Raw genomic sequence first — 25,249 nt, forward strand, 5'->3', positions numbered from 1 at the left:
TGAAAAGGCCACGGGCACTTGACACCGTAGAAGCTCACACACACATGGAAAGAATAGGAGCGAGCGTAGGACCCACAGATTTTAAATTCCATCGCTCTGAATGGAAGGGCTCCCACCCAAAGGAAGCTCGCCCCACTGTTTGTTTCTCTCCACGCCTTCCAGCCTAAAAACCGAGCGGCAATGCTGGGACCCATTTGGGTGTTCTGGCCTATCAGCGCTCAGCTCTCAGTTTCAGACTCGAAACACACCCCCCGACCCCCACGAGGTGCAGGAAAGACGCCCTCCGCCCCTGCGCTGTTGGATCTGGGGAGCTGGCAACGTGGCTGAACCAGCAACAGCAAATCCAGCCTTTGGCCACAGCCCCAAAATAAAGCCCTGTTGAGCTGAAACACGCCTGGGTGCCACACTTGTGGGTGCTGGCTAATCACAGTTTCTGATTCACGCCATCATTAAACCGGCAGCTGGGGCAAGAAGCAAAATCGCCCAGGGCCCAGCGCTCCAGGCCAGATCTGAAGAGAATATGCGCAGAACGCACAGAAGGATAAGTCCAAAAATGGGGTCCCTGCCCCAGACGTGCCACTCCACCTCCCCGCCAGCAGAAGGGAGACGGAAGCCTTGAGCCGAGCAGCGTCCCTCCCTCTGGACCACATGGCCGGCAGCAGTCACACCCGGTGTTCACACGGCGGATGCAGCCCGCTGGGCGCTGACACCCCTCGCCAGCCCGGGCCGGCGCACAGGTCGGAGCACGCAGCTGACATCAGGGGCTGGCCCGGCTCGGCAGCACCGAGGGGACCCAGATCCTGCGGCTCCCGCGTGTGACCCCAGTTGCAACAGTGGGTTAAAGTGCACCCAAGGATCCTGACACAAACATCTGTGGTGATAAGCTGCCCCCTTCTTGGCAGATAACCCCCGCAGGGGAGAACACATTTTACCAAAGCTCTGAGCTGTCCTTCCAGCGGCCCCGCGTTCTAAAGGCCTCTAACCGGTCGTTCTGCGGCTGACCCCCCATGACACGGCATTAACAGAGTTTTAATATTTTCCCAAAACAAACAGCGAACCCAGTGCTTTGTGTTTCAACCTGCTGCTCCAACATCCAACTAATTTTTAGCCAAATAAACCCCCAGTCTTCCATGGGGTGTTTTCAGAGCTGAAGCCGAGGAGGTTCTCCTTTCGGGGTGCACATGGAATCGGGGTTCAGGATCCACTGAGCAGATCTGAGAAATGTTGACTCAGTGAGTCAGCCCTGAGGCCCGGGTGCTGGCAGGAGGGACGGGGTGTAGGAGAGCTGAACTTTGTCCACCAGTGGAGTGCGCGGCTGGCCCCGGGATCTTCAGCTGAGGACCCCAGGGCCCTCAGAGTGGCGTCCTTGCTGGATTGAATTGATAAAGAGTGAGGTGGGGGAGGAGACACATAAACATAGCCCCTGCCTCAATGAGTTTACCGTGAGTCCGGAAGACAAGACGGAAACACAGACTTTACCAGAAACACAGGGAGTTGTCAGACCCCAAACATCTCCGGGGTGGTGGCTGTTTAGCCAGCAGTTTTTTTGTTTTTGTTTTTTGGTTGTTGTTTTTTTTTAAAGATCTTACTTATCTATTTGTCAGAGAGAGAGAGATCACAAGCAGGCAGAGTGGTAGGCAGAGGCAGAGGGAGAAGCAGGCTCCCTGCCGAGCAAGGAACCCGATTTGGGACTTGATCCCAGGACGCTGGGATCATGACGTGAGCTGACGGCAACCGCTTAACCAACTGAGCCACCCAGGCGTCCCTAGACAGCAGTTTTGATTTCCAAAGGAGAGCTGGCTGGGAGGCACAACCAGGGGGCTGCAGGTTTGGGAAGGGTTGCTGGGAGAAGGGCTTGTGAGCGGGATTTGCAAGGAATGGAGAACAGGAGTCCGTCCTAAGCACTCCACTCTTTTCTACACACCGCCCTGGGCAATCTCACCCACAGCTCCAACCACCTCAATTCAGTGACTCAGATATGTGTCTATAGCCTGGTCCTTTCTCCCCAGCCCCAGATTCCAACGGTCCCTACTGTCCCAGCCAGTGACTCTAGCCATATTCATCTTCCCCCTGTACCTGCATTGGCTCTTAGCCCCCATCTCTGGGCACCTACAAAGCGCAGATGCCCATACCCTCCAACCCAGGCTCCTCCTACACTGCCCTTTCCCCTCCCTGGGCCCCCCAGGCAAGCTTGGCCAGTTACGCCTTCTCTTGGCTCATAAGCCAGCCCTCCTCTCCATCCTGGGTCCATTCTGTCTTTGTTTCAGGTCTTCATTGTTTCTGTTGCCTCCTCCCTGGTCTCCAGACTATAGCCTTGGTGCCCTCCTATGTCTCTCAGCAGGTTGTCTTGCTATGACAAAGGCCTTCTCCTGCCACCTTCCACGCTGGCTCCCAGCCAGTAGACATGAAGTCCTCCCTCCAGAGCGTGACTGTAAAAAAAAAAAAAAGAAAGAGACCTAGGCTTTGCCCCCAGGCACCAAACTTTTAGAGTGCTGCTATTCTAAAATAAGGATTTTTAAAGCTTCGAGTGTACTTAGCAAGATGCATTAGTTACAATAGGAAGCTGCCAGATGGTGCATATTGTTAATAACACCCATTGTGGGCTACCCAGCGACACGCTAGTTGATTATGGAGGCCTCCCCTGCACCTAAGTGGCTAGTTTGTGCTCTGCGCGTGAGACTTTGAAAAACGGGCCCATTTATCATTTGGCCTCTGGGTATACTGAGTTCCACCCAGTTCTGATGCCCTGGAGGCCGCCTGGGTGGGCCCCGGCTCTCTCCCATCTCTGAGCCTGTGCACCGGAAGCCCTTTTCCTCTCTGAGTCCACTAGCGACTCTGTGAATCTCAGCCAGGGGCCATCTTGTCCCTCGGGGGACAGCTGGCTGTGTCTGGAGGCATTTTTTTTTTAATTGATACAACCTGGAGAGAAGAGGGTTGTGATCATGGTTACCTGGTACAGAGGCCACACTCCATATTCCACACTGCGCAGGACAACAAAGAAGGATCTGGTGCAGAACGTCATAGCTCCAAGGATGAGAAACCCTGGTCTCGATTCAGCTCAACCCCCCATTGGCCCTGCTTCCCAAACACTCTCTGTGTCTCCGTGCAGTCTCCCCAAATCTGGTCCAAATCTGTATAGTAACAATCATCACATTGCATGTAACTATCCACTCCTCATCCTCTTCCCCAAGTTTCTTGAGGGCAAAGAATTTGCCTTCTTCTCCTTATGCCGCCGGAACATAGTAGGACAGCAAGGTCTCAGGGAATGACAGGCAAAGGGAGACCTGAGTCTGATCCAGGCCACAAAGTACTGTATAATGCACTGAGAATAAAGTCTACCCCCCTCCCCAAGAGTCCTATCATCTCTTCTTTATGCTACCATTAGTGGTATTTGACATATAAATAGCAGAGTGTGCTAAGTATCATGGAGAAGTAGAATGTAGACATGGGTTTTTTGTTTTGTTTTGTTTTTTTCTGCTTCAGCTTACACAATAAAATTTGCTGGCAAACCAGTGCATCAAGGTCAAGAGAGTATTTTAAACACCAACAATTACTCTTAAGCAATCACAAAAATATATACATATGCACTCTGGGTCCATGGGCTACTTTCTGGAAAGTGAAGAAGTAGGAGGGAACGTCAGTCAGAAGAATAAAGTCCTTTATAAATAATAAAGTCCTTAATAAAGAGATCGTAAAAAGAGAAAGAGGCCTTAGAACCCCAGGAGTTACAACCCTCCTTCTGGGCCACAGAGCTGTGCCCACTTAGGTCTAAAATGTGTGGAAAGAAAAAGGCAAAATCTCCTTCAAGCAGAGCTCCTCCACGCAGCCAGCTCACCCAGATTCCAGAGAGCTAATCAAAGTCAGTTGGTAGAAAAGCAAATATGTGAAAAAGCAAGGAAAACATTCTTAAAAATCTGCTCTGGGCCCACCCAGCTCAACCAAGCGTCTTCAGGGTGCCAAGCTCAAGGATACCCAAGATGCGGGTCCCCATGTACCCCCATCACAGATACGGTCAGTGTCAGAAGGTTGTTTTTCCAAGAGCTGGGCAACCGCTCCGCCCGCTGGAGGAATGGGGCTCACAGTAAGAAAATACATTAATATCAAAATGTGAAGAAGAGAAAGAAAACAGATTCAATACCAGAGAAACTCATTGGAGACCATGGACCCCTCAACGTCACCACACATGGATTTCCTGTTCTGTTTGCAAAGGGGTCAAGAAAGGGGTCCGTGCCGTAAGTGTGTGTGTCGAGAGCCTCCGGGTCACTGCTGACCCCGAGCAGCCCACATGGCAGCACAGAGAAGGGCAATGAGTGGGGGCACATGCTTTCCTCCCTGAGGAAGGCAGCAGAACAGAGCTCTGCTCCTATGGTAACCGCCAGAGGCCAACAGGAGTCCCTCCTAGATGAATAGTGGTGTTAGCGAGAGATGGATGTTGTGCTGCAACTATTGTGTGGGATAGGGTCACATAGCAAGACTGTATCAGATAAGACTATTCCCTGTGGATTAAGATCGTAAAGGAGCAGGGCTGCACCCAGCATCAGGGTTGCACAGAGAACAAGCCCAATGCCCAGTGCTCGGGGAGGGGGGCGGCAGGTGTGGGGAAGGGTCTTCCCTCTCCTTCTCCCCAGCAAGCCCAGGATTAGTGTTTGCTCCTCGTCCCCTCCCGGTGACTACTAGATTATCTTGTCAGGGTACAGAAGCGTCCCTCTTAGGGGCTGAGCCTCCCAGGACCTCCCTGCTCTCAGCTAGACAGGACCTGTTAATCTCCAGTGGGTCCGGGAGGAAAGTCAGCTGCTTCTTAGACCATAAACACGGTCCATGCTGTGGGCAAAGCAGAGAGTCACTGTAAAGACTAGTGTTCTGCTTCTCACTGGCAAGTACAATAGCAACCACACTTCAAAATCTACAACAACACACAAAATCTACCACACTCCACACTCTGCCCGGACTTTTAGCGGGGGAGAGTAGCTGATCCATCAGTGGTTGACAAGCATAACCGGAATACATCTGTTTCATTCCAGAAAACACTCACTGAGCATCTTCTACATGCTATTCTCCAAATGCCTGCATGGTTTGTAGAATTTTAAGTCAAAGAAGAAGGATATACTTATTTGATTCCAAGTACGAAGAGAAAAAAAACTTAGGATTGAGGAAGAATTTTCCCTAATAAGCTGCACAAACCCTTGTGGAATAAATCAGGAAATAACAGATTTTGTTCCTGGATGTGTAAATGGAATATCATGCTTGGGCCTAAGGACGCGGTCCTTCCTTACGGGAAGAGAAGCTCACTTCCGTAGAGCTTGAAGAGTTTGGTTGTCTTTGATCAAACTTTTTTTCATTTCAATTCAATTCGCCAATGTATAGGTGATTACTAGTTTCAGATGTAGTGTGCAATGATTCGTTAGTTGTGTATAACACCCAGTGCTCAGCACATCATGGGGCCTCCTTGATGCCCATCCCCCATTACCCCATCCCCCCACCCACCTCCCTTTCCGCAGCTCTCAGTTTGTTTTCCAGAGTCAAGAGTCTCTTATGGTTTGTCTCCCTCTCTTATTTCCTCCCATTCAGCTTTCCCTCCCTTCCCCTATGGTCCTCTGCACTATTCCTTATGTTCCCCATGTGAGTGAAACTATATGGTAATTGTCTTTCTCTGTTGATATATTTCACCTAACATAATCCCTTCCAGTTCCATCCGTGTCAATGTAAATATATATAAGGATATATAAATATAGATATAGATATATAAAGATCTATATAGAGATAAAGGTGTATATATTTACATATGTATATTTTTTATGCATTTGACTTCCTAAACCCAAAACTATTTTACTTCCTATCAGGTTGGATGTGAAAACACGAAGAAAATACCTCTTTCAGGGCTCCTGGATGGCTCGGTGGTTAAGCATCTGCCTTCAGCTCAGGTCATGATCCCAGGGACTTGGGCTCCCGAGTTGGGCTCCCGGCTCAGTGGGGAGCCTGCTTCTCCCTCTCCCTCTGTCTTCTGCCTCCTCCTGCTTGTGTGCTCTCTCTCTCTCTCCCCCTGTCAAATAAACAAATAAAACCTTTAAAAAAAAATCACTCTAGATAGGTGACAGATCGATGCTCAAGAGGGTGAGATCCTACCCCAGCTAGTCCAGATTAGCATATTTCATAATGGAAAGAGAAAAGACCAGGAGAGGGCTCATTTTCCACCTCTGAATAAATAACCCCAGCAGTGCTGGTAGACGCCAAAGGACTTGAATACGTAGTAGAAACTACCTCCAGGACAAAGGGGATGTTCTCTTCATGGCTTCCCAAGGCCTTTCCAGGTTAAGACAACATGAGACAGTCCCTCTTGACTCCAATTGTTAAAATTACTAGGGAGAGGCGGGGGTGTTGGTGTGGGGCTGGGAGAGAAAAGCGGTTAGCAGAGGGCAAAGAGGAGAGGTAGAAAGACAGATAAACCCATATCAGCCCCTGAGAACAACAAACTGAAAGCAGACCACAGCCACTGTGTCCATGACTTACTGCTCCAAGAAGTCAGGGATGCAGGAAGGAAGGAGGCATTCATGTTTCTCTGAATCCTTTCCACAAAATTGTAGCCTCTTATCTTCCACCAGCATTGTATACCACTTATCACAGCTGGGAGGAAAAAAAGTTTATATTGGCCCTAGAAGCTATAACAACATATAGGGAGAAAGGAGGGGGAAGTTTAGGATGAGAAGTGCAAGGGGTTTTTTCCAAAGAACACCTATTGCTCTGCATTTGTAGCCATTCTACTGAACTGTCAGACACTCCCACCTGCTTCCAGAATGCAAAGCAGCAGGAAGACAAGACCCAAGCCTATTCTCCACATTTGATGATGCAAACAAATGCATGCACTTAATTAAAACAAATGTCTACATGCTGCTTGGGAGTGTTTGTTACTCCTTCAACAAAAAATAAAAATGTGAAACAAGAAGATGCCCAAGAAAGCATTCTCTAAGTTGCATATTGTCATGGAAAACTTGATTTTCTTCTGTATTGGTCTGCTACGGCTGCTATAACAAAATACCGCAGACCGGATAACTTACACAACAGACCTTCCTTTTTTCTGCAGTTCTGGAAAGCAAACAGCAAGGAGTCAGCCGGGTTGGTTTCCCATGAGGGCTCTCTTCCTGGCTTGCAGATGGCCACCTTCTCACTCTGTGCTTCCAGAGCTTTTCTCTGTGCTTGTGCAGAGCAGGAGAGAGATCTCTGATGGTTCTCCCTCTTCCTATAAGGACACTAGTCCTATGCAGTTAGGGCCCACCCTGATGACCCCATTCGACATTGATGATCTCCTTAAAGGCCCTATGTCCCAACACAGTCACAATGGAGGTTAGGACTTCAACATCTGAATTGTGGAACATAATTCAGTCCAAAACGACTTGCTACCCCATGTGCACAGAAGTCTACCACTTTCAAAGCATGTTCACGTACATCCTCATGTTTAACCCTCACCACAAACCTGGAGATAGGCAAGGCAGGTGTCACCCCATGGTACAGAGGAGGAAGCTGGGTGTTGGGGGTTCCACACCTCACCTGGGGACACAAAACTGCTAAATGGCAGGGCTAGAATTCAAGACCAGGCCTGCAGGACTCCGGAGTCCTTAACAGAAGTGAAGAATTTCCCTGGTTCAGTTAAAAATATACAGATTTAGTGCTTTCTAGGACACTTTGTCGGGGCAAAGTCCAAACACGAGAGGCCCCTCATAGCATGAAAAGCACGTGGCCTTGGAAGACAGAAATGTGCACATGTGCATGTTGTCCAAGGTGTATTTTACTTTCCTGCCCAGGCGCCTCTGTTCATACACTGCTTTTCCTTCTGCACCTCATTTAGGTAACTTCTTCTCCCGCAAAGCCTTGAGCCCACACTGAACTTGCTCTCCTCTGAGACATTGGTCTCTAACACTCTTTGGAGAACAAATCCCTTTCTGTCTAGAAAGGGATTCTAATTTTCATATCTTTATACCCTATTTCCCCAGCCTCAGCCATTTCTGCCTGGATGTAAGTCTGACTTTGCTCTGAAACTTGCCCGATCACAACAGTTCAGATTTGTTTTTAAAAGTTTTTCCTGAGGGCATGTGGTGGGCTCAGTGGGTTAAGCACCTGTCTTTGGTTCAGGCCATGATCCTGGGGTCCTGGGATCCATGCTCAGAGGCCATGCTAATCTTCTCTATATCGTTCCAATTTTAGTGTATGTGCTGCCGAAGCGAGCACCACGGTCCTGGGATCCAATCCAGCATCAGGCTCCTTGCTCAGCAGGGAGCCTGCTTCTCCCTCTCCCTCTGTGTGTGTGCACGCTCTCTCTCTCTCTCTCTCTCTCAAATAAATAAATCTTTCAAAAAAAATTTTCCCCCGAATCTCAGATATCTGCTGAGAATAAATTATTTTATTGCAAACAGCCTAAATCTCAGTGACATAACAATGTCATTCTCCCAAGGTCGTAAAAACACAAAACAAGGGGCTATAAATCCCCACTGTCCCTGAGTCAGGATGCCACCTCTTCCACCGTCCAGGACATGCACTCCCATATGAGAAGGGTCGAGAGCATTCCTTCTCCTCATTTTTGTTTTCTTCTAAGAGCTTTTCCAGAATGAAGAGGTCCTGTAAGCTGGCAGCCAGTGAGCATGGGGAGGCAGAGTCAATGTCCCCTCCCATAGTGCGTCATTGTGTGATTTTATGCAGTCCAGGAACAGAGTGCCTGAAGCATTAGTGATCTGACAGTGTGTTCAATCCAGAGCAAGCAAATCCCTGCTCTCCTCCAGAGAGGTAAGCCCTGTGTGTGCGTCCTCACTCTAGCCTCTACCAAGCACTGGAGGACTGAAGAAACAGATGTGCAGTTAGCGAATACTAGAGATTGGCATGCTCTGTCAAAACTATCTCTAAAAGTTTATCTCCTTTGGGTTAATAAACACTCTTGGAGATTAAAACATTGTCAGGTAAATGAAAGGCAACAGGTCCTTCTGATTAAGTTTTAGATAAAGCAACTCTCCTGATTGGCCTACAACCATGGAGCACTGCAGGATGCAGGAATTCCAGTGTTAAAACTTGGGAGAGGGGATGCCTGGGTGGCTCAGTCATTTAAGCAACTGCCTTCAGCTCAGGTCATGATCCCAGAATCCTGAGATCAAGTCCCACATCAGGCTCCTTGCTCAGTGGGGAGACTGCTTCTCCTTCTCCTCTGCCTGCTGTTTCCCTACTTGTGCTCTCTCTCTGACCAATAAATAAATAAAATCTTTAAAAACAAAACAAAACAAAAAACTTGGGGGAGTCCTGTGCAAATCGGAATTGTGGATCACCCTATTAAATGATGTGAGGCTGGGAACCTATTATGGAAAGCACAACCTTTGTGTGTGGTCAGCGGGAGTGGGGGAGTCCTTTGTGGTTATTTCATTTTTCTGTACTCATTCCTACGTTCATCCTAAGACAGGGACACTATCACTGGCTTCAAAGCTCTGTAATGAGAGCTTAAGATTCAGTGTGAGTGTATAGTCAATGCAGTATTAAGAGGGACAACAGGCAAGTGTGATGAATAAGTGAATAAGGGTGCCTTTGGCTGTTCCCAGTGTTCATAACCTGGCACCTCTGTAGTTTCTATGTGAAAGGTGTCAATGGCAAGTGGGTCTATGTAATATGATAAGCAATAAAGGCAAAGCTGAGTTCAGGGTCTATGACACAAAGCTGGGCTCAGAGACACACATACAAATTGCAGGTAAGAGTCTGGGGTCAGTGTTGAGCATCCTAAGCAAGAGGGTCATAGGCCGTTCATTGTAGTCATTCAGGCTGGGTCTAGTACATAGAGATGCAAGCCAGACAGAGAGCACAAAACCCTGTGGTCAGAGCAGAGGGAAATCTGGAGCCCAGAGACCCAAACTTTGCCAGAGGGTACAATCCAGGAGCAACTCCAACATCTGGAACATGACTGAGAAACTAGAAATATGGAGGGAAATAAAAGACCTCAGGGAAGCCAAAATCCGTATCACACTCCTTCATGAGAGAGCTCCCGCCAGACCCTTCCTTAGAAATGATTCCAAGACAGTTGGTTTATCTATGTTCCACTGCAACACAGAACCCAAAATCAGCAACAGAAATGCCACAGGCAGGCACAATGTGAGCAGAAAGGTGTGTCAACCATCAGTTTAATGGCAATAGAGAGAACGCAACAACAAAGAGAAAGGATCAGTCTGGTGTCACCTACCATAAGTAACGCCTAGACCTTGTGGATCCCTGATAAGAGCCCAATGTTCTGCTCTCACGGATGCCACTCTCCAAGGTCACAGGACACCATAATGTCTCTCAGATTTTCAAGATCACTCACTTGTACTTGGAGAATGGTTGTATGAATTGTCCTGTATTGGAATACTTCTGAGCCATGAAAAGAACAAACCATTGCTAAGTGGGTCAATCTCAAAAACACTGTGACAGGGGCGCCTGGGTGGCTCAGTGAGTTAAAGCCTCTGCCTTTGGCTCAGGTCATGGTCCCGGGGTCCTGGGATCGAGCCCCGCATGGGGCTCTCTGCTCAGCAGGGAGCCTGCTTCCCTCTCTCTGCCTCTCTGCCTACTTGTGATCTCTGTCTGTCGAATAAATAAACAAAATCTTTAAAAAACAAAAAAACACTGTGACGTGAGGGGGAAGGCAGCTACTGAAGAGTTCATACTGTACGATTTCATTTATATGAAATTCTAGAACAGGCAAAGTTAACCCATGATGACAGAAATCATAAAGTGGGTCATTCTTAAAGGGCAATGGGTCTTTCTTTGACTGGAAAGAGGACACGAAGACTCTTTCTGAGGTGACAGAAATATTCTGTCTTGGTTGGGGAGGCGGTTACACAGGTGTATACCAACGGTCTAAACATTTCAGACCTGCACATTTTATTGCTTATTAGGTATACACCATTCAAAATAGTTTGTAAAGCATTTATTGATAGTGCTTTTTTCTAAATCAAAGGTAACACATACCATGTCAATTATCTGTTTAAAAAGTCAAAAATCAAAATAGTTTTTAAAAACAATACGTTGGGGCACCCGGGTGACTCAGTCGGTTAAACGTTTGACTCTTGATTTCAGCTCAGGTCACCATCTCAGGGTCATGAGATCAACCCCCACGTCAGGCTCCATGCTAAGCGTGGAGCCTGCTTGAGATTCTCTCCTTCTCCCTCTGGCCCTCTCCCCACTTGTTCTCTTTCCCTCTTTCTCTCCTTGAAAAAAAAACAAACAAAAATAATACCATCACTCAAGGTTTATTCCCACGCACATAGTAGGTCTCATCGTTCCCTCCTACATGCCTAGCATTGGGCTTGTCCCTGGAAATACAAAGAGGAATAAATATTACTCTTACCTTCCTACTACTGACAGGTCAATGCATGGTCAAATGCTCCCAATATAGCGTGATAAGGTGTGAATAAGAAGAGAGAAGTCGGGAAAGGAGTAGCTGGGGGTCTGGGAAGACTTACTAGCACCAGCAACATTTGAGTCACGGTGTAGAGAACATAGGTACCACAAAGAGGATGGGGAAGGGCAGGATGAAGAATTGCAGGCAGAAACAGCATTTGCAAGGAGAGTCACAAAGGTAGCTTTTTTTTTTTTTTTTTTTGGAGAACAGGGAACCCAGAGCAGCTGGTGCATGGAGTACAAGAGAGAAACAAAAGACGAAATTGAGAAGACACAAGGGGGCCAGACAGTGAGAGGCGTTTGGACTTTATCCGATGGCCACCAGGGAGCCTGTGACAGTGAATGATCGGGATGGCTTTATCATTAGATAACTCTCTGCAGCAATGTGGAAGTTGGCCTGGACGGGGCCAGTGATAGGGCAAAGAGACCGGTCGCCCTGTGCCAGGTGACAGATATTAACTAGAGTAATTACAGCAATCATTCCAGGTGTAGACAAATATTGAATCGTTATGTTGTACACCTGAAACTAATATAATATCACATGTCAATTTTACCTCAATTAAACACACAAATAAGATGATAAAGGTCCCCCTTTTTTAACACACCAATTGAACTTCATAAATATGATTATAAGAGAGTGTTACTGAGAATGACAGAGACACAGAGAGGCTGAGTGTGTGTGTGCCCAGTTAGCGCAGCTCTAAACTCCCAGAGAGAGAACCGAGGAACACACCAGGGCAGTAGTTAAGGGGATGGGACTTTTCTGGCAGAAAACAAAAACCCATAGAACTTAGTGACATCGAGAACAAGAAAAAGGAAAGAGCTGGCAACAACTTCAAGTACTCAGCTAGGGTGTTTAGCCTAGAGGTGACCTTTTTTTTTAAGATTTTATTTATTATTTATGAGAGAGAGAGAAAGTGAGCGCAAGCGGGGGCAGGCTTGAGAGAAGCAGGCTCTCCAGTGAGCAGGATCCAGAGATCATGACCTGAGCCGAAGACAGATGCTTAACTGACTGAGTCAGCCGGGTGCCCCAGCCAGTGATCACAACCATGGGCAGAAAGGTACGCCGTGAGAGTGAGGAGGGCTTGAAGTGCCTGCCGGACTCTAGCTGCCCCTGTCTGGTTGGTGTCCGGAATAACCATGGGAAGACAGTCATGGACCAGACAGAGAAGCTGGACATTCATTCCCCAAATGCCACCTAGTCTAGCCGGAACTCAAAATGCTGATGGGAGTGGGGTGAATCTGGCCTCATCAAAGACAGTCTGGGGACACCTGAGTGGCTCAGTTGATTAAGCATCTCCCTTCTGCTCAGGTCACGATCCCAGGGTCCTGGGATCGAGTCCTGCATCGGGCTCCCTGCTCACTGGGGAGCCTGCTTCTCCCTCTGCCTTGTCTCCCCCTGTTTGTGCAGTCACTCGCTCTCTCTCTCTGACAAATAAATAAAATCTTTTTAAAAAAGAAAAAGAAAACGACTTGCTGAAGCATTTGGAACTGAGAAGGACATCTGTACAATGAAGGCTAGCAGAACAGGGGAGGAAAGGAAGAACAGGCAGAGAGAAAGGAGAGGAGTAAAGCCAGCCCCAGGAGCGAGGCTCCTTCCAACGCCTTCCTCCACCTATAGTCAGTCACTCGTGCTCCGGATCCAGGAAACACAGCAGAGCTGCCCAGAGCTTGGTGAGCACTAGGGGAGTTGAGGGCAGCCATGGGCCCAATAAAAAGAGACACAGGCATTTCATAAGTCAAGCAATACACACCCATGAACTTGGACAGTTTAATCTCTCTGAACTTTGAAATTCCCCTCTCTACAGCAAAGATAATAGCACTCACTGCACCATGTGCTTGAGGGGATTCAATGTCAACCATGTGTGTGAGACGCACCTGACCCAGTCAGCGCTCAGTTCTTTTATGTATTTTGGTCATTTGCCCTAGTAGGATTTTTCACACCATTGCTTGGTTCCATTTGCCCTCAGACCCAACAGTGGTCTCTAGTCAGCAGGCTGCCTCAGGCAGTTACCTAACAGCTCCTTAGAAAGTAGCCACCAGTAGTCCTGGCTGGTCTGGGGAAAAGAAGTTTTCAGACGAGGCCCTCATTAAATGATATGCTTCAGACACTCTTTGCAAATATAGCTGCAAAAACAGGAAACAAGGCAATGTTCAAGGAAGCTTCCCTCCCCGAGGAGACACCTCCATTTGTCATGTTTCATTGCCCACACTGTACTGCCAGGTCCTTGTATGTCATGCTATAAATAACATATTCTACCAGGAACCCTTGGCTGGGACAGAAATGAGGAGCCCGTTTACCGAGAAGAGCAGTCAGGTGTCGTCCACCGCGAATTGTCCCCTTCTGCTGATTTAACCCCCGTGCGACCCGGGCCATTGCAGCAGAAGAATGAAAAAGAACGGTGTTCTTTTTTTGGTTTTGTTTATGTTTATCATCTAGAAGCTTTATTGTTTTGTCTTTAACACTTAGGATTTTTTGGTATGGCAAAGTGGGGATGTAAATTACATTTTTCTGTGTAGATATCCTGCAGACCCAACCCTGCTGATTGAAAAGATGGTCTTCCCCTGCCCGGCAGGAATCCCAGTTTTCTAAATTTGAGTATTAATTGAATCTTGGGTTTGATGCACTAATATATTTTTCTCCTGGGAACTTCCAGGAGTTTTATAGTTTCCCGTTTCACATTTAGTCTGTGATCCATTTGGAGTTCATTTTGGGAAAAGGGTATAAGACGAGGTCTGTGTCTACATTCATTTTCTTTCTTTCTTTCTTTCTTTCTTTCTTTTTTGTATGTGGATGTTCAGTTGCTTCAGCACCATTTGTTGAAGCTAATTTATTTTTGTAATATATGTTAAAATAAACATATTCTTGTGGAAACAAGACACTTTTAATCAGCGTTAAGCCACCTAAAATCATGTCACATTCCAGGCTTTCGGATTCCCATAGTGGTACGGCAAGTGAACAGCAGTGGATAAAGGAGGTTTTTCTGAAGGAGTGAGTTTTCTTTAAAAATCTTCAAGAATTTATTGTATAAGAAGTTCATAGGGGCTCCTGGGTGGCTCAGTCAGTTAGGCATCTGCCTTCAGCTCAGGTCATGATCCCAGGGTCCTGAAATTGACCCCCGTATCAGGTGCCCTGCTCAGCGGAGAGTCTCCTTCTCCATCTTCCTTTGCCTCTCTTTCTCTCTCTCTGTCTCTCATGAATAAATAAAATCCTTTTAAAAAAGATTTATTAAAAAATAAAATAAAATAATAATTCTGTTTTGTACTTTTAATACTTACTTGATATGTTCCTAACAGCTCTTCATGTCAATAAGTCATATTTTTGTATAATCCCCAATAAGTCGTATTTTTGTATTTTGTATAATACATATAATCCATATTTTGTATAATGAGTCCGACCCATGATATGCTAACTGGCTTGCACCTTCTTCCCTTCCTAAACACAGATTCTCTCCACCTCTTTTAAACTTCTGCCTTCCAGCTTCCTGTTTTAATGGTACTCACCACTATGACTTAAGAGATAAATCCAAAGTCCTCCCTCTGTGTTTCTTTTCCTAATCCCATTTCCTTTCCTACCTCTGAGTAACCATTACTCTAAAGTTAGTGCTTCTCATTCCCCATAGAATCTACCCCCATAACTATCCCAACTGCATCCATTTACAATGTATCGTACAGCTTTGTGGGCTTTAAATCTATCCTACCATATACATTCTTCTGCTGGTTGCTTTCTTCACTGACAATGATGTTGCTAAATTTTATCCATGTAACTTTCATTAATACGTAACTTTCATTAATTCATTTTTAATCACTCTTCGGTCTTTCATTATATGAGTACACCACAACTGACTCATCCGTTTCCTGCTGATAGTAAGGATAAAGAATGATGTTGTCTTCTGGTGTAACCTATAAGAGTTCCTTTAGAGTCCATACCCTGGGCCAGAATTGCAGGGTTGAGCAGTATATGTATCTTTTTTATTATTCAATTTAAACTAAAACTAAGACAAAACAAAACCAGTTCACCCATTTCTCCCACTCCAACCTTGTGCCTCTGGCAACCACTCATCTGTTCTCTGTTATCTATGAGCTTAGTTTCTAGAGACATATTTTTTTTAGATTCCACATAAAAGAGAGATATATGGTATTTATCTTTCTCTGTGTGAGTTATTTCACTTAGCATAATGCCCTTAAGGTCTATCCATGTTGTCACAAATGGCAAGATTTCAGCTTTGTTTTATGGCTGAATAACATTCCATTACATATAGATATGCCACAAATTGTTTTATCAATTCATTAAGCAGTGGACACTTAGGCTGGGGGAGGGGCGCCTGGGTGGCTCAGTCTGACTCTTGGTTTCAGCTCAGGTCATGATCTCAGGGTCATGAGATCGAGCCCTGCAGTGGGCTCCATGCTCAGCGGGAAGTTTGCTTGGGATTATCTGGCTCCTTCTGCACCTCTCCTACTCTCTAAAGTAAATAAATAAATCTTTAAACAAAATGGATACTTAGGCTGTTTGCACATCTTGGCTACTCTAAATAAGGCTGCAGTGAACATAGGGGAGCGTATACCTTTTGGAGTCAGCATTTTCCTTTTCTTTGGATAAACACCCAAAGGTGGAATTTTTCGATCATATGGTAGTTCTATTTTTAATTTTTTGAAGAAGCTCCATACTGTTTTTCATAGTGTCTGCCCAATTTACCTTCCCACCAATGGCGCACAAGGATTCCCTTTATTCCATACCCCCTCTAGCATTTGTGATTATTCTAGACTTTCTGATTCTAGCCGTTCTGAGAGATGTGTGGCGATATCTCACTGTGGTTGATTTGCATTTCCCTCATAATTCGTGATGCTGAGCATCTTTTCATACCCTACTGGCTGTCTGTATTCTTCTTTGGAAAAATGTTTATTCAGATCTTCCACCCACTTTTTAATCAGATTGGCTTTTTGTCTTTGAGTTGTATGAGTTTATTTATTTATTTATTTATTTATTTATTTATTTATTTTTGTTACTTGCCCTTTATGAGATATACGAGTCACAAATATTTTCTCTCATTCGGTATGTTGTCTTTCCATTTTGGCAATGGTTGTCTTTACTGTGCGGAAGGTTTCCAGTCTGATACAGTCCCACCTGTGTACTTCTGCTTTTGTTGCTTTTACTTTTGGTGTCAGATCCAAAAACTCATTGCCAAGAACTATGTCAAGGAGTTTATTGTCTATGTTTATTTCTAGGAATTATATGGATTTGGGCCCTGCTTTCAAACCTTTAACAATTTTTAGTTAATTTTATGTGTGTGGTGTAAGAGAGTGGGTTAGATACTAACCCACTATGCATTCTTTTGCATGCAGCTGTCCAATTTTCCTGACACTATTAGAGACTGTCTTTTCCCCATAGTTGTAAGTTAATTGGCCTTCTTTGGGCTTCTTTGTTGTAAGTTAATTGGCCATATATGTGTGGGCTTAGTTCTGGGCTCTCTGTTCTATTCCATTGATCTATGTGTCTTTTTCAATGCCAATATCACACTGTTTTAGTGCTACAGTTTTGCAATATAGTTAGAAATCAGAGAGGATGATAGCTCCAGTTTTGTTCTTCTTTTTCAAGATCGCTTTGGCTATTCAGAATCTTTTATGGTTCTATACATATTTGGGAATTGCTTGTTCTATTTCTTTGAAGAAATGCCTCTGGAATTTTTATAGAGATTTCATTGAACCTGTATATTGCTTCAGGTAGTATGGAACATTTTAACAATATTAATTCTTCCAACTGTGACCGTGAAATATCTTTCACATTTACATTTTACATTTACATTTACATTTCACAATGTATTTGTGTCTTCTTCAGTTTCTTTCAATAATGTCTTACAGTTTTCAATATACAAAACTTTTACCCTCTTGGTTAAATTTTTCCTACATATGTTATTCCTTCTGATGCAATTGTAAATGAGATTGTTTTCTTAATTTCTCTTTCTCATAGTTCATTTCTACTCTGTAGAAATGCAACAGATTTGGTGTATTGATTTTATATCCTGTAAATTCACTGAATGTATTAGTTTCAACAGTTTTTTATGGAGTATTTAGGATTTTTTGTATATAATATCATGACATTTGCAAATAGTGATAGTTTTATTCCTTCCTTTCTCATTTGGATGACTTTTTTTTTTCTTGTCTAATTGCTTTGGCTAAGACTTCCAATACTATGAATAAAAGTGATAAGAGTGGGTATCCTTGTCTTGTGCCTGATCTTAGAAGGAAAGCTTTCATTGAGTATAATGTTGGCTGAGGCCTTATCATATATGGTCTTTATTATATTGAGGTACGTTCCCTCTATACCTGCTTTATTGGGAGTTTTTATCATAAATTGATGGAGATGGGCACCTGGGTGGCTCAGTCAGTTGAGTGTCTGGCTCTTGATTTTGGCTCAAGTCATGATTTCAGGGTCATGATATCAAATCCCACATTGGACTCTACACTGGACATGGAATATGCTTGAGATTTTCTCTATCTCCCTCTGCTATTCTTCCCCACTCACTCTCTCTCTCTCTTTCTCTAAAGCAAATAAATCTTTTTTAAAAATTGGTGTTGAATTTTGTCAAATGCTTTTTCTGAATCTGTTGAGATGATCATAGATTTTCGTCCTCCATTTTGTTTATGTGATATATCACACTGACAGATTTGCAAATATTGAATCAACCCTGAATCCCCAGAATAAATCCCATAAAATACACATACATGGTATACAATCCTTTAATGTATTGTTGAATTCAGTTTGCTAATATTTTGCTAAGGAACTGTGTTATTTAATTAAAGGGCAGACATTTAAAGATTTTAAAGCTGGCTTGGTTTTTTTTGTTTTGTTTTGTTTTGTTTTTTCCCCTGAATGCCTTGGTTTATAAGCTAGTAAGAGCATCCTCCAAAGCACACTAAGATCTCTGTTGTGGCCAGGAAGGAAGGTCAACAAGTTGGGATATGACAGAAAAGGATCAAAATCAATTGAACTGTAGTAATACCACAAAAAAATGGTGCTCAACAGCATAATACATAACACACTAAGAAAGGTAGAAAAGAGTATTCTTCTCACTCTATAAACATATCCAAATGGCACAACAGTAAATTTGGGGTGCTTCTGCTGAGCTCTAGAGTCAAAAGCTCTATCTATGCACACACACTACCAGTTCATGATGATTAAGTGAATCCAGAAAAATCAGCCATTCAAATGACTGGTTTGTGAGATAAAACAATCAGTTGTCCAGTTCTCTGATCAGATAAATCAAATTAAAACTCCAACGTGTCAGAATTTTATGATTAAAATGAAAATCTGGAGTCTTTAATAAGCAATATCTTTATCCTAAAAATAACTCTAATGCCCCTCAATTCTGGCAAGTCATGATGATAAATATTTTAGACTGTTGAGACCTTTGAAGGCCTTGAAACGATATTGCAACGGCATCAACCTGGCTTATCTGTGTAAAAACCAGGCTTTAGCATGGAGATCCAGGATGGGTATAGTTCATGCATTTTCAACATCCTTCCTATGTTAGGGCATTTGCAATCTTACAAGTTTGACGTCCCCAAGCTGGAAGTCAGAAACTACTCTCCCAGCCTCTTCTGCAACGAGGGCAAAGACATGTGACTTAACCCCAACCAATCATGTACAGCTGCATGAGATTGTTTTTTTCAGTTGTGTTAGGAAAAGTCTCAAAAAGGAATATGTATAAGGGGAATTCTAGAAGAATGAAGGCAGGGGCCTAGTTCTTTAATCCCTCTGAATTCTCATGTAAAAAGATAAAGCGACGAGACAGCAAAACCAAATTGTCATGGACAACGATTAAATAAAACTGGGTGAGAGTCAGACTGAAAGTGAAGGGATGGAGAAGCATCTTTCATGCCAATGGGCCTCAGAAGAAGGCCGGGGTAGTGATTCTCATATCAGATAAATTAGATTTTAAACTAAAGACTATAGTCAGAGATACAGAAGGACACTACATAATTCTTAAAGGGACTATCCACCAAGATGATCTAACAATTGTAAATATCTATACCCCCAATATGGGAGCAGCCAATTACATAAGAAAACTATTAATCAAGATAAAGAGTCACATTGATATGAATATAGTGATAGTAGGAGATCTTAATACGCCTCTCTCAGTAATGGACAGATAATCAAAGCAGAAAATTAATAAAGAAATACGAGCATTGAATGAAACATTGGACCAGATGGATCTCATAGACATATACAGAACATTCCATCCTAAAACAACAGAATACTCATTCTTCTCAAGTGCACACGGAACCTTCTCCAGAATAGACCACATACTCGGTCACAAAGCAGGACTCAAACGATACCAAAAGACTGAGATTATTCCCTGCATATTCTCAGATCACAATGCTTTGAAACTGCATCTCAATTACAAGGAAAAGTTCGAAAGGAACTCAAACACCTGGAAGCTAAAGACCACCTTGCTTAAGAATGCTTGGATCAACCAGGAGATCAAAGAAGAACTTAAACAATTCATGGAAACCTATGAGAATGAAGACACTTTGGTCCAAAACCTATGGGATACAGCATAGGCGGTTCTATGGGGGAAATACATAGCCATCCAAGCCTCCCTCAAAAAAACTGAAAAATCCAGAATACACCAGCTCTCTCTACACCTTAAAGAACTGGAGAATCAACAACAAATCAAACCAACTCCACAAGCAAGAAGGGAAATAATCAAGATTAGAGCAGAGATCAATGAGGTAGACACCAGAGATATAGTAGAACGTATCAATGAAACTAGAAGCTGGTTTTTTGAATCAATAAGATCGATAAACCGGGGCGCCTGGGTGGCTCAGTGGATTAAGCCGCTGCCTTCGGCTCAGGTCATGATCTCAGGGTCCTGGGATCAAGCCCCGCATCGGGCTCTCTGCTCAGCAGGGAGCCTGCTTCCCTCTCACTCTCTCTGCCTGCCTCTCTGCCTACTTGTGATCTCTCTCTGTGAAATAAATAAATAAAATCTTTAAAAAAAAAAAATAAGATCGATAAACCATTGGCCACACTAATCCAAAAGAAAAGAGAGAAAGCCCAAATTAATAAAATTATGAATGAAAAGGGAGAGATCACAACTAACACCAAGGAAATAGAAACAATCATCAGAAATTATTACCAACAGTTACATGCCAATAAGCTAAGCAACCTAGATGAAATGGATGAATTCCTGGAAAACTATAAACTCCCAAAATTGAACCAGGAAGAAATTGACAACCTCAATAGACCGATATCTAGTAACAAGATTAAAGCAGTGATCAAAAACCTCCCCAAAACAAGAGCCCGGGACCTGACGGATTCCCTGGGGAATTCTACCAAACTTTCAAAGAAGAAATAACACCAATTTTCCTGAAGATGTTTCAAAAAATTGAAGCAGAAGGAAAACTTCCAGACTCTTTTTATGAAGCCAGCATTACCCTGATCCCCAAACCACGCAAAGACCCTAGCAAAAAGGAGACTTTCAGACCAATATCACTGATGAATATCTATGCTAAGATTCTCAACAAGATCCTAGCAAACAGGATCCAGCAGCACATTAAAAAGATTATCGACCATGACCAGGTGGGATTCATCCCTGGGTTGCAAGGATGGTTCAACATTCGCAAATCAATCAATGTGATAGAACAAATCAATAACTGAAGAGAGAAGAACCACATGGTCCTCTCAATTGATGCAGAAAAAGCATTGGACAAAATCCAGCATCCGTTCCTGATTAAATCTCTTCAAAGTATCGGGATAGAGGGAACATTCCTGAACGTCATAAAATCTAGCTATGAAAGACCCACAGCAAATATCATCCTCAATGGGAAAAAGCTTGCAGCCTTCCCGTTGAGATCAGGAACACGACAAGGATGCCCACTCTCACCACTCTCGTTCAACATAGTATTAGAAGGCCTAGCAATGGCAATCAGACAACAAAGAGAAATAAAAGGTATCCAAATTGGCAATAGAGAAGTCAAACTCTCTCTCTTCACAGATGACATGATTCTTATATGGAAAACCCCAAAGACTCCACCCCCAAACTACTAGAACTCATACAGCAATTCAGTAATGTGGCAGGATAAAAAGTCAATGTACAGAAATCAGTGGCTTTCTTATACACTAACAATGAAAATACAGAAAGGGAAATTAGAGAATTGATTCCATTTACTATAGCACCAAGAACCATAAGATACCTGGGAATAAACCTAACCAAAGAGGTAAAGGACCTGTACTCGAGGAACTACAGAACACTCATGAAAGAAATTGAAGAAGACACAAAAAGATGGAAGACTGTTCCATGCTCTTGGATTGGAAGAATAAACATTGTTAAAATGTCTATACTGCCTAGAGCAATCTATACTTTTAATGCCATTCCGATCAAAATTCCACCGGTATTTTTCAAAGAGCTGCAGCAAATAATCCTAAAATTTGTATGTAATCAGAAGAGACCCCAAATTGCTAAGGAAATGTTGAAAAACAAAAACAAAACTGGCGGCATCACGTTACCCGATTTCAAGCTTTACTACAAAGCTGTGATCAGCAAGACAGCGTGGTACTGGCATAAAAACAGACACATAGACCAGTGGAACAGAGTGGAGAGCCCAGATATGGACCCTCAAATCTATGGTCAAATAATCTTCGACAAAACAGGAAAAAATATATAATGGAAAAAAGACAGTCTCTTCAATAAATGGTGCTGGGAAAACTGGACAGCAATATGTAGAAGAATGAAACTCGACCATTCTCTTACACCATACACAAAGATAAACTCTAAATGGACAAAAGACCTCAACGTGAGACAGGAATCTATCAGAATCCTAGAGGAGAACATAGGCAGTAACCTCTTCGATATCAGCCACAGCAACTTCTTTCAAGATATGTCTCCAAAGGCCAAGGAAACAAAAGCGAAAATGAACTTTTGGGACTTCATCAAGATCAAAAGCTTCTGCACAGCAAACGAAACAGTCAACAAAACAAAAAGGCAACCCACGGAATGGGAGAAGATATTTGCAAATGACAGTACAGACAAAAGGTTGATGTCCAGGATCTATAAAGAACTTCTCAAACTCAACACACATAAAACAGATAATCATATCAAAAAATGGGCAGAAGATATGAACAGACACTTCTCCAATGAGGACATACAAATGGCTATCAGACACATGAAAAAATGCTCATCATCACTAGCCATCAGGGAGATTCAAATTAAAACCACATTGAGATATCACCTTACACCAGTTAGAATGGCCAAAATTAGCAAGACAGGAAACAACGTGTGTTGGAGAGGATGTGGAGAAAGGGGAACCCTCTTACACTGTTGGTGGGAATGCAACTTGGTGCAGCCACTTTGGAGAACAGTGTGGAGATTCCTGAAGAAATTAAGAATAGAGCTTCCCTATGACCCTGCAATTGCACTGCTGGGTATTTACCCCAAAGATACAGAGGTAGTGAAAAGAAGGGCCATCTGTACCCCAATGTTTATTGCAGCAATGGCCACGGTCGCCAAACTGTGGAAAGAACCAAGATGCCCTTCAATGGACGAATGGATAAGGAAGATATGGTACATATACACCATGGAGTATTATGCCTCCATCAGAAAGGATGAATACCCAACTTTTGTAGCAACATGAACGGGACTAGAAGAGATTATGCTGAGTGAAATAAGTCAAGCAGAGAGAGTCAAGTATCATATGGTTTCACTTATTTGTGGAGCATAACAAAGAACATGGAGGACATGGGGAGATGGAGAGGAGAAGGGAGTTGTGGGAAATTGGAAGGGGAGATGAACCATGAGAGACTATGGACTCTGAAAAACAACCTGAGGGTTTTGAAGGGGCGGGGGGTGGGAGGTTGGGGAACCAGGTGGAGGGTAATAGAGAGGGCATGTATTGCATGGAGCACTGGGTGTGGTGCAAAAATAATGAGTACTGTTACGCTGAAAATAAATTAATTAATTTTTAAAAAAAAGGAAAAAAAAAACTGGGTGACAGAATTTCCTTCTCAATCTCCCAAATGCAAGATCATCAACTGTCTGCGTGGTCTCAACACCTGTGCAGGAGGAAGCAGACTGAAGCAACAGGGTGTCTGCTGGACTTGAGAGTTGGAAAATTCCCCAATACCCAACAGGTATGCAAAGGAGAGCTCAGTGGGAAACTTGAGAACAGCAGCTGAAACCAGAAGGGCTTTGCCCCATCCAATAGTGAGTGAGTACAAGAGGCTTTTGGTAAGGACTAATAGGTCTGGAGAAGTGAAGCTCCTGTGAATTCCTGAAGCCATTAAGGTGGGGCTCCCTTTCAGACAGGCCTCCCCACTGAGGAGAAGCTTCTGGAAAATGAATCAAAATTGAGGTGGGTGGAGAAAAAGGAAAGAGACAGTCCAGTTAAAAGTGAGAGTCAGGAACATTACATGAAAACAATGTTTTCATTGTTAGATAAAATTAGAAGCAACACTGTCAATCATGCCTCCTTCTAAAAGTTCAGGAGCATTGATTTTTCAAATAGACAACATAAAAATATCAAGATTAAATCTGACATGAAGTTATTATAAGAAAAAAGAGATAAAGGGACGCCTGGGTGGCTCAGTGGGTTAAGCTGCTGCCTTCAGCTCAGGTCGTGATCTCAGGGTCCTGGGATTGAGCCCCGCATCGGGCTCCTTGCTCAGTGGGGAGCCTGTTTCTCTCTCTGCCTCTGCCTGCCTGTCTGCCTACTTGTGCTCTCTGTCTCTCTCTCTCTCTGTCAAATAAATAAATAAATAAAATCTTAAAAAAAGAGAGAGAGATAAAGAAGCTGAAAAAAAGCCTCTATAAATAATGAAAACCCACCAGATGGCATGTATAAAACTTCAAACCTTCTATTTAACAAAATAAAATAAAATAAATTTTTAAAGGATACAAGCCATAAAAGAACAACATACATCAAAACTAAGAAAAACTCAGAAATGAAATACCAGAACTCTGGAAATACTATATAGAGAGGAAAACATCATTTCAAAATGTGGAAATAAAGAGAAAATTGAAATGAGTAAATACAATAGCTAATGCCTTAAGAGAAATAGAAAATATTTTAAAATGAAATTTTAAAATAAAAAAGAAAAGAGGAATCCAGATGGCTCAGTCAGTTGCGTGTCTGACTCTTGATTTGGCTCAGGTCATGATTTCAGGGCCCTGAGATCAAGCCCTGCATCAGGCTCTGCATTCAGCAGGGAGTTTGCTTGAGGATTCCCCTCCTGCTCCCTCCACTCTTCCCCCTCTCTCTCTAAAAATTAATTAATTAAAAAGGAATGAAGAAAAACAAAGATTATATAAAAGTACTTAACAAATATGGACAATAGGCAAAGTAGATCCAACACAAGATAAGAAGAAAACCAGAGCGAGGGAACAGGACAAACACTAAGAGCTTTATTTCAAAAACGATTCAAGAAAGAGGAAAAAGTCATTGAAACGGCATACTGAAAGAGCACACAGAGTAGCTAAAAACACCAACCCAGAATGACCAACACCAAAATAAACTCTAGAAAAAGTTACTGAAGATGAACCGGTGTTGATCTTTATGATAAAGAAATTAACTTCTCATCAGACTTTTTGACAGCAAGAAATTATGCCAGAAGAAAATAAAATCATGCATTAATAATGTAATAATTAATGTACTTAAAACTGACTTTAAGGTATAGAGGCCACAAACTGTTAACATGCCAGAAGTCAGGGAATATCATTGCCATCCATAGCCCTTTCCGAAGAATCTGTTAGAGAACAAGTTTCAGACAATCAAAATGGCCAGAGACATTGGCCTAAGGATTGGTGAAGGGCATTTGACATACTGATATTTGTAGAGCTAAAACTAAGGGAAGAGA

The 25,249-nt window shown here is 43.4% G+C and overlaps 1 pseudogene; it reads right to left on the minus strand.

Moving 5' to 3' along the window:
• Positions 1-8,146: 8,146 nt before the first annotated feature.
• LOC123942902 lies at positions 8,147-8,220 on the minus strand (annotated as a pseudogene).
• Between the last annotated feature and the right edge of the window lie 17,029 nt (positions 8,221-25,249).

The sequence above is a fragment of the Meles meles genome, chromosome 5 (genome assembly GCF_922984935.1).
Source record: "Meles meles chromosome 5, mMelMel3.1 paternal haplotype, whole genome shotgun sequence".
Taxonomy (NCBI): Eukaryota; Metazoa; Chordata; class Mammalia; order Carnivora; family Mustelidae; genus Meles; species Meles meles.